We start from the raw sequence: 13048 nt of genomic DNA on the forward strand, positions 1-13048 counted from the left end.
CTCTTAAGTCACTGGGACTACAGGCTGGAGTGCAGTGGCACGATCTTGGCTCACTGCAACCTCTGCCTCCCAGGTTCAAGTATTACTCTTGCCTCAGCCTCCCGAGTATCTGGGATTATAGGCACACGCCACCACACCCAGGTGATTTTTATATTTTTAGTAGAGACAGGGTTTCACCATTTTGGCCAGGCTGGTCTTGAACTCCTGACCTCGTGATCCACCCACCTTGGCCTCTCAAAGTGCTGGGATTACAGGCGTGAGCCACTGCACCCCACCCCAAAGTACACATTTACAAAAAGATTTTGAAAACAATATTTAAGCAGGCATATTATAAAACATAATTATTGTTGAAAAGCTTATTTATAAGCTTTCATCTCACTTTCATTTAACTTGTGTTCAACAATTATGCTTAATTACTCATGAACATTTCAAGAAACATTGAAAAAATCACCATCATCTTAAGTTACTTTTCTTGTTGACAAATCAAGTATCAAAAATCAAAGAAACAAAGAACCAAAAAAATTAAACATAGGGGGCCCAGCACCATGGCTCACACCTGTAATCCCAGTACTTTGGGAGGCCATGGTGGGGGGGATCACTGGAGGCCAGGAGTTCAAGACCAGCCTGGCCAACATAATGAGATCCCATCTCTATAAAAAACACAAAAAGTGGCCGGGCATGGTGGCTCACACCTGTAATCCCAGGACTTTGGAGGCTGAGGCAGGTGGATCACCTGAGGTCGGGAGTTCAAGACCAGCCTGACCAACATGGAGAAACTCCATCTCCATTAAAAATACAACATTCGCCAGATGTGGTGGCGAGTGCCTCTAATCCCAGCTACTCAGGAGGCTGAGGCAGCAGAATCGCTTGAATTTGGGAGGCAGAGGTTGCAGTGAGCCGAGATCACGCCAGTGCACTTGAGCCTGGGCAACAAGATCAAAACTCCATCTCCAAAAAAAAAAAAAAAATTAGCCGAGCATGGTGGCTCACACCTGTAATCCTAGCTACTTGGGAGACTGAGGCGTGAGAACCACTTGAACCTGGGAGGCTGCAGTGAGCTGAGATCATGCCACTGCACTCCAGCCTGGGCAACAGAGTAAAACCTTGTCTCAAAAAATAACCATCCAAGCAACCAAAAAAGAAAAAAAACAAACCCACATATGGGTCTCTCCTTTACTTTTTAAAATTAATTTACTGTCAGGCTTGACATCCATTAAGCAAGTCACCTTTTTTTTTTTTTTTTTTTTTTTTTTCCAGACAGGGTCTCACTCTGTCACCCAGACTGGAGTGCAGTGGGGTAACATCACAGCTCACTGCAACCTCTGCCTCCATGGCTCAAGTGATTCTCCCACCTCAGCCTCCCGAGTAGCTGGAACAACAGGTGCGAGCCACAACACTCAGCTAATTTTCTATATTTTTAGTAGAGACAGGTTTTCACTGTGTTACCCAGGCTGGTCTCAAACTCCTGGATGCAAGCAATCCGCCCGCCTTGGCCCCCCAGAGTGCTGGGATTACAGGCATGAGCCACCGTGCCCACCCTCAATTCACTTTGTAAAAATTTATGTATTTTTTGAGACAGGGTCTTGTTCTGTCACCCAGGCTGGAGTGCAGTAATGTGATCACGGCTCATTGCAACCTCCGCCTCCAAGGCTCAGGCGATCCTCCCGCCTCAGCCTCCCGAATAGCTGGGACTATAGGCGAGAGCCACGAGCCAGCACGCACAGTAAATTTTTGGGGTTTTTTTTGTTTTTTGTTTTTTGTTTTGCAGAGATGGAGTTTTGCCATGTTGCCCAGGCTGTTCCTGAACTCCTGGCTTCAAATGACCCGCCTCCAGCAGCCTCCCAAAGTGCTGGGATGACATAGCTGAGCCACCACCTGGCCAAGCAATTCATTTTTATTGCATGTATTGTTCTCAGGTTTAATTTACAGTTTTACAGTTTACGCTTCTATAATCTTCAACGTCTAAAAATAACATAAGCCTGTTTGACTAGTCTTAATTTACATAAGCGAATGTGGTTTTCTAAAGTCAATGGAATAGAGCTCCTTCACAAGTTAATCTTTAGGAATTCCATCAAGAGGGAGAAAGTGTTACACACCTATAACGTACACATATAAACATAAATAGGTGCAGTCAGAGATCTTAGACCTTTCATTTTAAAATTATAGCTGTGAGACAGGTGTGATAATACAAAACTCACTAGTTTAAAAAAAATGGTGGAGCCGGGCACGGTGGCTCACGCCTGTAATCCTAGCACTTTGAGAGGCTGAGGCGGGCAGATCATTTGAGGCCAGGGAGTTCGAGAGCAGCCTTGGCAACAAGGAGAAGCCCCATCTCTACTAAAAATACAAAAATTAGCCAGGCACATTGGTTCACGCCCATAATCCCAGTACTTTGGGAGGTCAAGGAGGGCTGATCACCTGAGGTTGGGAGTTCGAGACCAGCCTGACCAACATAGAGAAAACTTGTTGCTACCAAAAACACAAAACTAGCCAGGTGTTGTGGCACATGCCTGTAAACCCAGCTACTCGGGAGGCTGAGGCAGGAGAATCACTTGAATACGGGAGGCAGAGGTTGCAGGGAGCCGAGATCGTGCCACTGCACTCAGTCTGGGTAACCGAGTGAGACTCAATCTCAAAAAATATAAATAAATAAATAAATAAATAAATAAATAAATAAATAAATAAATAAGGTCAGGCACGGTGGCTCATGCCTGTAATCCCAGCACTTTGGGAGGACGAGGTGGGTGGATCACAGGGTCAGGAGATCGAGACTATCCTGGCTAACACGGTGAAACCCCGTCTCTACTAAAAATACAAAAAATTGGCCAGGTGTGGTGGTGGGCACCTGTAGTCCTAGCTACTCGGGAGGCTGAGGCAGGAGAATGGCGTGAACCTGGGAGGCGGGGCTTGCAGTGAGCCGAGATCACGCCACTGCACTCCAGCCTGGGGGACAGAGCGAGACTCAGTCTCAAAAAAAAAAAAATAAAATAAAAATAAATAAATAAATAAGTGAGATCCAATTTGTCTCTCCAGATGAAACGAGTTACGATTATCTACTCAGATCATGAAAGCTTTGTTCTAACATTTATGAAGACTATTAAAATTTTTCACTTGCCAACTGGTTTCCTAATTGCCCTCTGAGAACACAGTTTCAGTCCATTGCAGGGGAGCCCCAAATTTTGGGCTTAGCCCAGGAGGGCTCTTGGCTTCTTCTAGGAAAGAATCCAAGGGTGAGCTGGTGGTGTTATACAGCACCTTTTTTTTTTCTTTTTCCTGAAAGACAGAGTTGTGTTCTGTTGCCCAGCTTGGAGTGCAGTGATGTAATCATAGATCACTGCAGTCTCCAAATCCTGGGCTCAAGAATCCTCTTTGCCTCAAACTTCTGAGTAGCTGGGACTACAGGCATGAACCACCAAGCTGAGCTAATTTTTTTAGTTTTTGTGGGGATGGGGTCTTGCTATGTTGCCCAGGCTGATCTCAAACTCCTGAGCTCAAGAGATTCTCCTGCTTCAGTCTCCCAAAGTGCTGGGATCACAGGCGTGAGCCATAATCCCAGCCTGGTAAAAATTCGTACTTTTTTTTTTGAGATGGAATCTCGCTCTGTTGCCCAGGCTGGAGTGCAGTGGCACTTTCTCAGCTCACTGCAGCTGTTTCCCAGGTTCAAGCGATTCTCCTGTCTCATAGAGACAGGGCTTCACCATGTTGGCCAGGCTGGTCTCGAACTCCTGACTTCGTGATCCGCCTGCCTTAGCCTCCCAAAGTGCTGGGGATTACAGGTGTGAGCCACCACGTGGCCTTTTTTTTTTTTTTTTTTTTTTTAGACAAAGTCTCACTCTGTTGCCCACGCTGGAGTGGAGTGGCGCTATCTCAGCTCACTGCAACCCCAGCCTCACAGGTTCAAGTGATTCTCGTGCCTCAGCCTCCTGAGTAACTGGGACTACAGGCACACACTACCACACCCAGCTAATTTTGCTATTTTTTGGTAGAGATGGGGTTTCACCATGTTGTCCAGACTGGTCTTGATCTCCTGACCTCAAGTAATCCACCGACCTCAGCCTCCCAAAAAGCTGGGATTACAGGCATGAGCCACCGGGTTCAGTTGAATTCTTACTTTGCATTGGCTTAGTCAGGTCCCAGGATTTCTCCCCTGCAGACCTCAGAGGGAGCAGATTTTCCCAGCCAATTGTAACCCATCCTTGTCACCAGAAACAGTAGCAGGACTAGAGTTTTCCTCCTCTCTCTGGTGTCTGGCTCAGACTGACAGATTAACAAAACAATAGCACACAAAGCTTATTCATTGTAGATGGGAGCCCTCATGAGAAAAATGGAGACCCAAAAAAGTAACTAGATTGAAGTGTTTGTTTTGAGACAGGGTCTTGCTGTGTCACCCAGGCTGGAGTGCAGTAACGTGATCACAGCTCACTGAAGCCTTGACTTCTTAGGCCCAAGCAATCCTCCTGTCTCAGCCTTCCAAGTAGTTGGGACTACAGTTGCACACCACCACGTCTGGCTAATTTTTTAAAAATTTTGGCCAGGCACAGTAGCTCATGCCTGTAATCCCAGTACTTTGTGAAGCGGAGGCTGGGGGATCACCTGAGGTCAGGAGTTCAAGACCAGCCTGGCCAACATGGTGAAACCCCATCTCTAGTAAAAATACAAAAATTAGCCAGGCATGGTGGCGGGCACCCATAATCCTAGATACTTGGGAGGCTGAGGCAGGAGAATCACTTCAACCCAGGAGGCGGAGGTTGCAGTGAGCCGAGATCATGCCACTGCACTCCAGCCTGGGCAACAGAGTGAGATTCCTTCTCAAAAATAAAGAGAAAATAAAAGGGAAGATCACAGAGTCCTTCTGGGCCGGCCACAGTGGTCCACGCCTGTAATCCTAGAATTTTGGGAGGCTAAGGTGGGTGGATAACTGAGGTCAGGGGATCAAGACCAGCCAGGCCAACATGCTGAAACTCCGTCTCTACTAGAAATACAAAATTTAGCCAGCCATGGTGGTGCAAGGCTGTAATCTCAGCTACTTGGAAGGCTGAGGCAAGAGAATCACTTGAACCCAGGAGGTGGAGGTTGCAGTGAGCCAAGATCATGCCACTGCACTCCAGCCTGGGCAACAGAGTGAGACTCCATCTCAAAAAAATAAATAAATAAATAAATAAGAGCCCTTCTTGCATCTACTGTTTGCAAATGTGTTTAACTCAAAATTCTCCATATCAATATGCCAAATTTGTAGGTTGGCATATTATGGGTGACATGTCCTGAACACCATCAACAGAAACATATAAAAATCACAGCCAGGTATCAAAAGGTGTTCTTCCTGGAAAGCAATAAAGTCTCTTTTGTTTTTTTGTTTTTGAGACAGAGCCCGGCTCTGTCACCCAGGCTGGAGTGTAATGGCAAGATCTTGGTGTAAAGGTAAACTGAGGCTGGAGCCGAACCGGGAACAAAGACACAAGGCAAATGGCAGTCCTTTATTAGGACTCGCGGGCGAGGTTCCTCGGTCCAAAGGTGTGGGCCGAGGAAGTCGCGCTGAGGGAGGAGGGTAGGGGCTTTTTATAGCCCGAGAGGTAGGGAAGCTGGTTGTACAAACAGAGCCTGGGGGGTCTTGAAACTACTAGGGCAGGAGTCAAGTAAGGGTCATGAGGAAGGGGTCTTTGGAAACTGTTAACCGAAACTGCTGTTTACGAACCTGTGAAATGCAGGTGAGATGCAGGTCATGGGGGAGTGTGGTTGCCCAGCTGAAACCTCTGATGTATGCAAGTCTGCGGGTGTGTTCAAAGAGGAAGGGAAGTCTCGAACAAAGGGCCTGCTACACCAGGTGGTGCTGCCATGTCGGGTCTAGATCCCTGCCTAACATTCCGACCTCTTTCTAATAAGAAAAAAGGGGCGACATGTTCATCTGGCTGCTTCCTGCTGGTATGGGTCGTCGTGGCGTTCTTCGGAGGTCGGAACTCGGGTATAGGGGTGGAGCAGCATCTGATTGAAAGTGACCTGGGAGACTTCTTTCATGAGGTCCTGGATGAAGCGGAGGATACAGGGAGCTATGAGTAGTAAGAAGCCAATGATGGCTGGGCGCAGTGGCTCACGCCTGTAATCCCAGCACTTTGGGAGGCCAAGGCAGGCAGATCACGAGGTCAGGAGATCGAGACCATCCTGGCCAACACGGTGAAACCCCGTCTCTACTAAAAATACAAAAAAAATTAGCTGGGCGTGGTGGCAGGCGCCCAGCTTCTCGGGAGGCTGAGGCAGGAGAATCATTTGAACCCGGGAGGCGGAGGTTGCAGTGAGCCAAGATTGTGCCACTGCACTCCAACCTTGCAACAGAGCGAGACTCTGTCTCAAAAAAAAAAAAAAAAAAAAAAAAAAAAGAAGCCAATGATTAGTAAGGGGCTTAGGAAGGGTATGACCCAGCCAGCCATGGACAACTGCCACCACCCGAATGGGGACTCTAATCCTAAGGGTTTTTGTGGAGTCCTTGGACTTTTTCTAGAGTGAGGAGCTTGGTTTCTACTAGTCCTGACTCATTGATGTAGTAGCAGCATTCTTCATTAAGGAACATACAGGTCCCGCCTTTGTCAGCCATAAGGAGGTCGAGTGGCCTGCGATTCTGGGCTGCCACCTGGGCAACTGAGGTGATCTGTCATTGGAGGGAAGCCAGGGATTCTGCCGAAGCTTTGATTGCTACTTGTAATCGGGCCGTAAGGTCTTGAGAGGATCGGACAGAATGAGTTAAGGCTCCAGTTCCAAGGCCAGAGGCCATGAGGGATGCAGCTAAAGAGACTCCAATTATTAGCGGAAGGAATACTGCCCTTGCCTGGCGGGGGAGGGCAAGGGACAGAAGACAGGATAGCTTAGCTTCACTGTACGGGGTGAGGCTGGGGACTAGGGAGATGGGAACGTCTACCTTACCAGACGATTGCGGATGGTAGGGAATGTGGAGCTTCCAGGTAATCTGGAGTGCGGCTGCCACCTGCTGGGTGAGTTTGGAAATGAAAGCCGGACCATTGTCTGATTGGATGGGGAGACCGAACCTGGGGACAATGTGCTCTAGGAGAATAGTTGCCGCGACTTCTGCAGTCTCTCGAGTGGTGGAGAAAGCCTCAATCCATCCTGAGAAGGTGTCAGCTAAGGTTAGCAGGTAGCGAAATTTTTTATGTCGGGGCATGTGGGTAAAATCAAGTTGCCAATCTTCTCCTGGCTGGTGGCCTCTTAGCTGATGAGTAGGCCCTGGGTGTCTGAGCCTACCTTGGGGGTTAGTGGCTGGACAGGTGGCACATTGCTGATGTACTTTCTTAATTTGGGCCTGCAGTTAGGGGAGGTGAAGGATGGGTTCCAGGAAGTTATACATAGCCTTGGGTCCTATGTGGCGAGAGCGGTGTATGTCGGTTAGTATATGTACTGCCTGAGTCTGAGGGAGCGCTATTCGGCTGTCAATGAACACCCACCCATCCTTGTTTTGGGTAACACTGGGGTGGGCCATCAGGGTTTGAAGTTCCTGGGAAGAGTAGTCGGGGGAATATGTGGGGGAAAGAAAGAGTAAAGGCGCTCGGGGAGCGGGGGAAGTGAGGGCAGTGGCCCGTGCGGTGGAGTCAGCTAGGCTGTTACCTTGCAACACAGGGTCCTTAGAATGCTGATGGCTTTTGCAGTGGATGATGGCTACCTCTTTGGGGGCCTGGAGAGCATCAAGCAACCTCTTTATATGTGGTCCATTGACTACTGGCGTCCCTTTGGTGGTAAGAAACCCGCGCTCTTGCCAGAGAATAGAGGGAGTATGTGCAATAAGGTAAGCATATTTTTTTTTTTTTTTTTTTGAGACGGAGTCTCGCTCTGTCGCCCAGGCTGGAGTGCAGTGGCGCGATCTCGGCTCACTGCAAGCTCCGCCTCCCGGGTTCACGCCATTCTCCTGCCTCAGCCTCCCGAGTAGCTGGGACTACAGGCGCCTGCCACCACGCCCGGCTAATTTTTTGTATTTTTAGTAGAGACGGGGTTTCACCGTGGTCTCGATCTCCTGACCTTGTGATCCGCCCGCCTCGGCCTCCCAAAGTGCTGGGATTACAGGCGTGAGCCACCGCGCCCGGCCAAGGTAAGCATATTTAGAGTCTGTATAGATATTAACCCTCTATCCTTCGGAGAGAAGTAAGGCATGGGTAAGGGCAGTGAGTTCAGCCTTCTGGGAGGTGGTGCCTAGAGGCAAGGGCCTGGTTTCAACCGTTTGGGTTGCTGTTACAACAGCGTATGCTGCCTGTTGGCGTCCATTTGGGGTTAAGACAGAACTCCCATCTACGAACAGGGTACGGTCTGGGTGTTCTAATGGCTGTTCGGAAAGACCAAGGCGGGCGGGTGGCAGGGTGGTGAGAACTTCTGGGCAGGAATGTGCGGGGGCGGAATAATATCCTAGAGTGGGCAAGAGGGTAGCAGGATTTAGAGGGGGTGAGGTGGTGAGAGTGATGTGAGGGTTTTCAATGAATAGCAGGTGGAACTGTTGAAGCCGGGATGGGGTGAGATGGCTGAGACACTCGTGTGTGATGAGATCTGACAGTCGGTGAGAAGAGTAGACTGTGAGAGGATGCCCTAGGGTAAGCTTGAGGGCCTCTTGGGTAAGTTCTGTGGCAGCCGCCAGGACTCGCAGACAAGGTTGCCAGCCCTGGACTGTGGGATCTAACTGCTTGGAGAAATAGGCCACAGCCTGGTATGTGGATCCAACCGGCTGGGCTAGGAGGCCAGTAGCTATCTTCTGGCACTCCTCGGTGAATAGATGAAAGGCCCGAAGGGGGTTGGGGAGAGAGAGAGCAGGGGCAGAAAGGAGACAGTCCTGAAGCTTCTTGAAAGAGTCGGCAACTAAGGAGGGGTCGGACAGCGGTCCAATGGGTGTCTCCTTGGCAGCCTGGTAGAGGGGCTTGGCTAAGACCCCGAAGTTGGGAATCCAATGCCTGAAATACCCTACCAGTCCTAGGAAGGACAAGATCTCTTCTGCATCCTGAGGAGGCTGGAGAGTTTTGATGAGGCTCATTCTATCTGCCGTGAGGCTTTTCGTAGTGGGTGTGAGGAGTATACCTAGGTAGGCGACAGTAGGGATGCAAAGTTGAGCCTTAGCCAGGGTAACCCGATAACCTCGGTCACCTAGAAAATTTAAAAGTGTAGCAGTGTCTGCAAGGGAGCACTCCCAGGAAGGACTACATAGTAATAGATTATCTAGTATTGTAGAAGGGTGCTATGGGTTAGGGGGGCAGAGGAGGATGTCCCGTGCCAGTGCTTGTCTGAAAAAATGGGGGCTATCTCGGAACCCTTGAGGCAAGACAGTCCAGGTCAGCTGGGAAGAAACATGAGTGTCTGGGTCCTCCCATGTGAAAGCAAACAGAAAGTGGCAGTCTGGGTGTAGAGGGATGGTAAAGAAGGCATCCTTCAGGTCAAGGACAGTGAAATGAGTGGTGTCAGGGGGAACGCACGAGAGGAGTATATATGGATTAGGAACAACTGGAAAGGTAGGGACTACTGCCTCATTGATGAGGCGTAGGTCCTGTACGAGGCAATAGGCCCCAGAGCTTTTCCGTACAGGCAGGATAGGAGTATTACATGGTGAGTTGGCGGGAACTAGAATGTGCTGCTGGAGCAGGCGTGTAATGATGGGTTTTAGTCCTTGTCGGTGTTCAAGGGAGATAGGGAACTGGGGTCTAGAGGGGAACTTGGAAGGGTCTTTTAGCCAGATACGAACCGGAGTGTGGTGCTGGGCAATGATCGGGGTGGAGGTGTCCCACACCTTAGGGTTAATGGGGACTGGAAACAGGAGTGGGGGGTCAGCCTGGAGGGGTTTGTCAGGTGAGAGGAGGAAGAGGAATGCGAGGCGTGGGGAGGGGTTGGGTCAGAAGTGAACTGAGGCCCCTAGCTTGGAGAGGAGATCTCGTCCTAACAAGGGGACTGGGCACGAAGGAATGATAAGAAATGAGTGCGAGAAGGCCGGGCGCGGTGGCTCAAGCCTGTAATCCCAGCACTTTGGGAGGCCGAGGCGGGCGGATCACAAGGTCAGGAGATCGAGACCACGGTAAAACCCCGTCTCTACTAAAAATATAAAAAAATTAGCCGGGCGCGGTTGTGGGCGCCTGTAGTCCCAGCTACTCGGGAGGCTGAGGCAGGAGAATGGCGTGAGCCCGGGAGGCGGAGCTTGCAGTGAGCCGAGATCGCGCCACTGCACTCCAGCCTGGGCGACAGAGCGAGACTCCGTCTCAAAAAAAAAAAAAAAAAGAAATGAGTGCGAGAAGAGGGAGCCATCCAGGCGGCAAGACAGAGGAGGAGTCTGGCGGTAGGTGGAGGGAGTGCCGTCAATTCCTATGACTGTGACAGTGGAGGGGTGGCTGGGGCCACTGAAGGAAGGCAAAACAGAGTAGGTAGCCCCCATGTCCATAAGGAAGAAGATGGACTTACCTGCTACCTGGAGCATAACCCTGGGCTCGGCGAGAGTGAGAGGGGTCCCCGAGTCTAGGCCTCTTCAATCTTCATCGGTGTCGAGGAGCTGGAAGGCGCCTCCAATACCTGGAGGAGGGTCGTCACGTGGAGGCGCAGCGACCATCCTTAGGTCAGGGCAGTCTGACTTCCAGTGGCCCATCTGCCAACAGTTTGGACAGGGGTGAGTTGGCTCCTTTGGTTAGGGCACTGCCTGGCCCGGTGGCCATCGTTGCCGCACTTGAAGCAGGCACCAGGTGGTGTGCGGGTAGTACCTCTTTTCTGGGAGTTCCTGGAGCTGGCTGACCTCAGGGCTGCTACCAAGGCCTGGGTTTGGAGTTGTACCTTCTGTTTTAGCCTGGCCTGTCGTTGGGCCTCAGCTGCTTCCTCCCTGGAGTTGTAGACCTTGAAGGCCAGTTTGACTAAATCCTGGATGGGAGTTTGAGGGCCTTCCTCCACCTTTTAAAATTTTTTTTGGATATCAGGGGCTGACTGAGAAATGAAATATGAGGCCAACACAGTTCCTCCTGCAGGGGAGGCAGGGTCAAGGCGGGTGTACCAAATAAGTGCCTCAGTCAGCCAGTTAAGAAAAACGGCCGGATTTTCATCTGCGCATTGGACTACCTCTTTTAGTTTGTTAAAGTTGACTGATTTGTTAGAGGCTGCCTGCATGCCAGCAAGAAGGCACTGAACCATCATGTCTCAGTGGCGGCGGCCTGCCTGCCCTACCTGGTAGTCCCAGTAGGGCTCAGCCGAGGGCACTGCCTCGGTGCCAACTGGCATCGCGGGGTCAGTTAAATGAACCTGGTTAGTGTGCTGCCTGGCTGCCGCTAGGATGCGCTCCTGCTCCTCAGGAGACAGGGTTGAGGTCATAACGACATGGAGGTCATGCCAGGTGAGATCATATGCCTGGCACAGATACCTGAACTCTTTGATATAATGAGTAGGATTGGCCAAAAAGGAGCCTGCACGCCCCTCAACCTTAGACAAATCTGCCAATGAAAACGGCACATGGACCTGGACTACTCCTTCGGCACCTGCCACCTCTCACAAGGGACACAGGAGGTCAGTCCTGGACCAAGTATGGGCTGAGACAGGCGAGGAAGGGGAGGAGGTGGAGGTAGGGGAGACAGAATCTGTCAGGTTTGGTAAGGGCACAGGAGGGGTGGAAGGGAGGGGAGGCGTTGACGAGGATGGGGATAATGGCGGGTCAGGGTAAGGAGGAGGTTGGGTGGGAGACCGGAGGGGTGGCCGGGATAGGGTGTCAGGAGGCTCAGAAAAAGAGGAGGAATCATCCCTCTCCTTGCTCAAGGGAAGAAACTTTGCGAGTAGAACCTGAGCTAACGAGCATTGGGCGCAGAGATCTGGGCGAGAACGCAAGTCCTAAAAGGCTTGAACATAGGGTATCTCGTGCCATTTGCCTAGTCTCTTGCAGAAGTTGGTCAGATCCGTGAGGATGTTAAAGTCTAGAGTGCCTTCTGCAGGCCACTGAGACTGATCATCCAATTTACACTGCGGTCATGCTACTGTGCAGAAGAAAATGAGCCGCTTTTGTTTTACGTCTTGGCTGAGACTTAAAGTCTGGAGATTCGCCAAGAGGCACCCCAGAGGGGATTTTCGGTCTGGTTTGGACTGGGTAGTTCCCATGGTCCTAAGACAGGCAGTCCGGAGGCAATGGGAGCGTCCTCCTACTGCCACGCGGAGTGCGGGGTACGGCAGCTTCCGGGGAGGTTGGACGTCTCCTTGTCCCCGGTGCCAAGGTCACAGTTGACCAGAGGGAGCCCCTGACGTGGCCACGCGTTTTGGACAGGGACTTCCCAGAGGGGGCCTACAGGACGGGGGAAAACTTACCCAGCAGTGATCGAATTGAGTCTTGGATTTGGTGAAACGGCTCCTGGCTCGGAAAGAAGGTCCTGTCTCAGGGAGAGGAGAGCCTGCCCAACCTGGCAGGGGTCTGGGGGAGGGGTCTCCTCCCGGGTTTCGGCACCAAATGTAAAGGTAAACTGAGGCTGGAGCCGAACTGGGAATGAAGACACAAGGCAAATGGCAGTGAGAATAGCCTTTATTAGGACTCGTGGGCGAGGTTCCTCGGTCCAAAGGTGTGGGCCGAGGAAGTCGCGCTGAGGGAGGAGGGTAGGGGCTTTTTTATAGCCCGAGAGGTAGGGAAGCTGGTTGTACAAACAGAGCCTGGGGGGTCTTGAAACTACTAGGGCAGGAGTCGAGTAAGGGTCATGAGGAAGGGGTCTTTGGAAACTGTTAACCGAAATTGCTGTTTACGAACTTGTGAAATGCAGGTGAGCTGCAGGTCATGGGGAAGTGTGGTTGCCCAGCTGGAACCTCTGACGTATGCAAGTCTGCGGGTGTGTTCAAAGAGGAAGGGAAGTCTCGAACAAAGGGCCTGCTATGCCGGGTGGCGCTGCCATGTCGGGTCTAGATCCCTGCCTAACACTTGGCTCACTGCAATCTTTGCCACCCGGGCTCAAGTGATTCTCCCACCTCAGCCTCCCAAGTAGCTGGGATTACAGGCACCTGCCATCATGCCTGGCTGATTTTTGTATTTTTAGTAGAGACAGGGTTTCACTTTGTTGGCCAGGCTGGTCTCGAACTC

This window comes from Macaca nemestrina, chromosome 20 (genome assembly GCF_043159975.1).
Source record: "Macaca nemestrina isolate mMacNem1 chromosome 20, mMacNem.hap1, whole genome shotgun sequence".
NCBI classification, from domain to species: domain Eukaryota; kingdom Metazoa; phylum Chordata; class Mammalia; order Primates; family Cercopithecidae; genus Macaca; species Macaca nemestrina.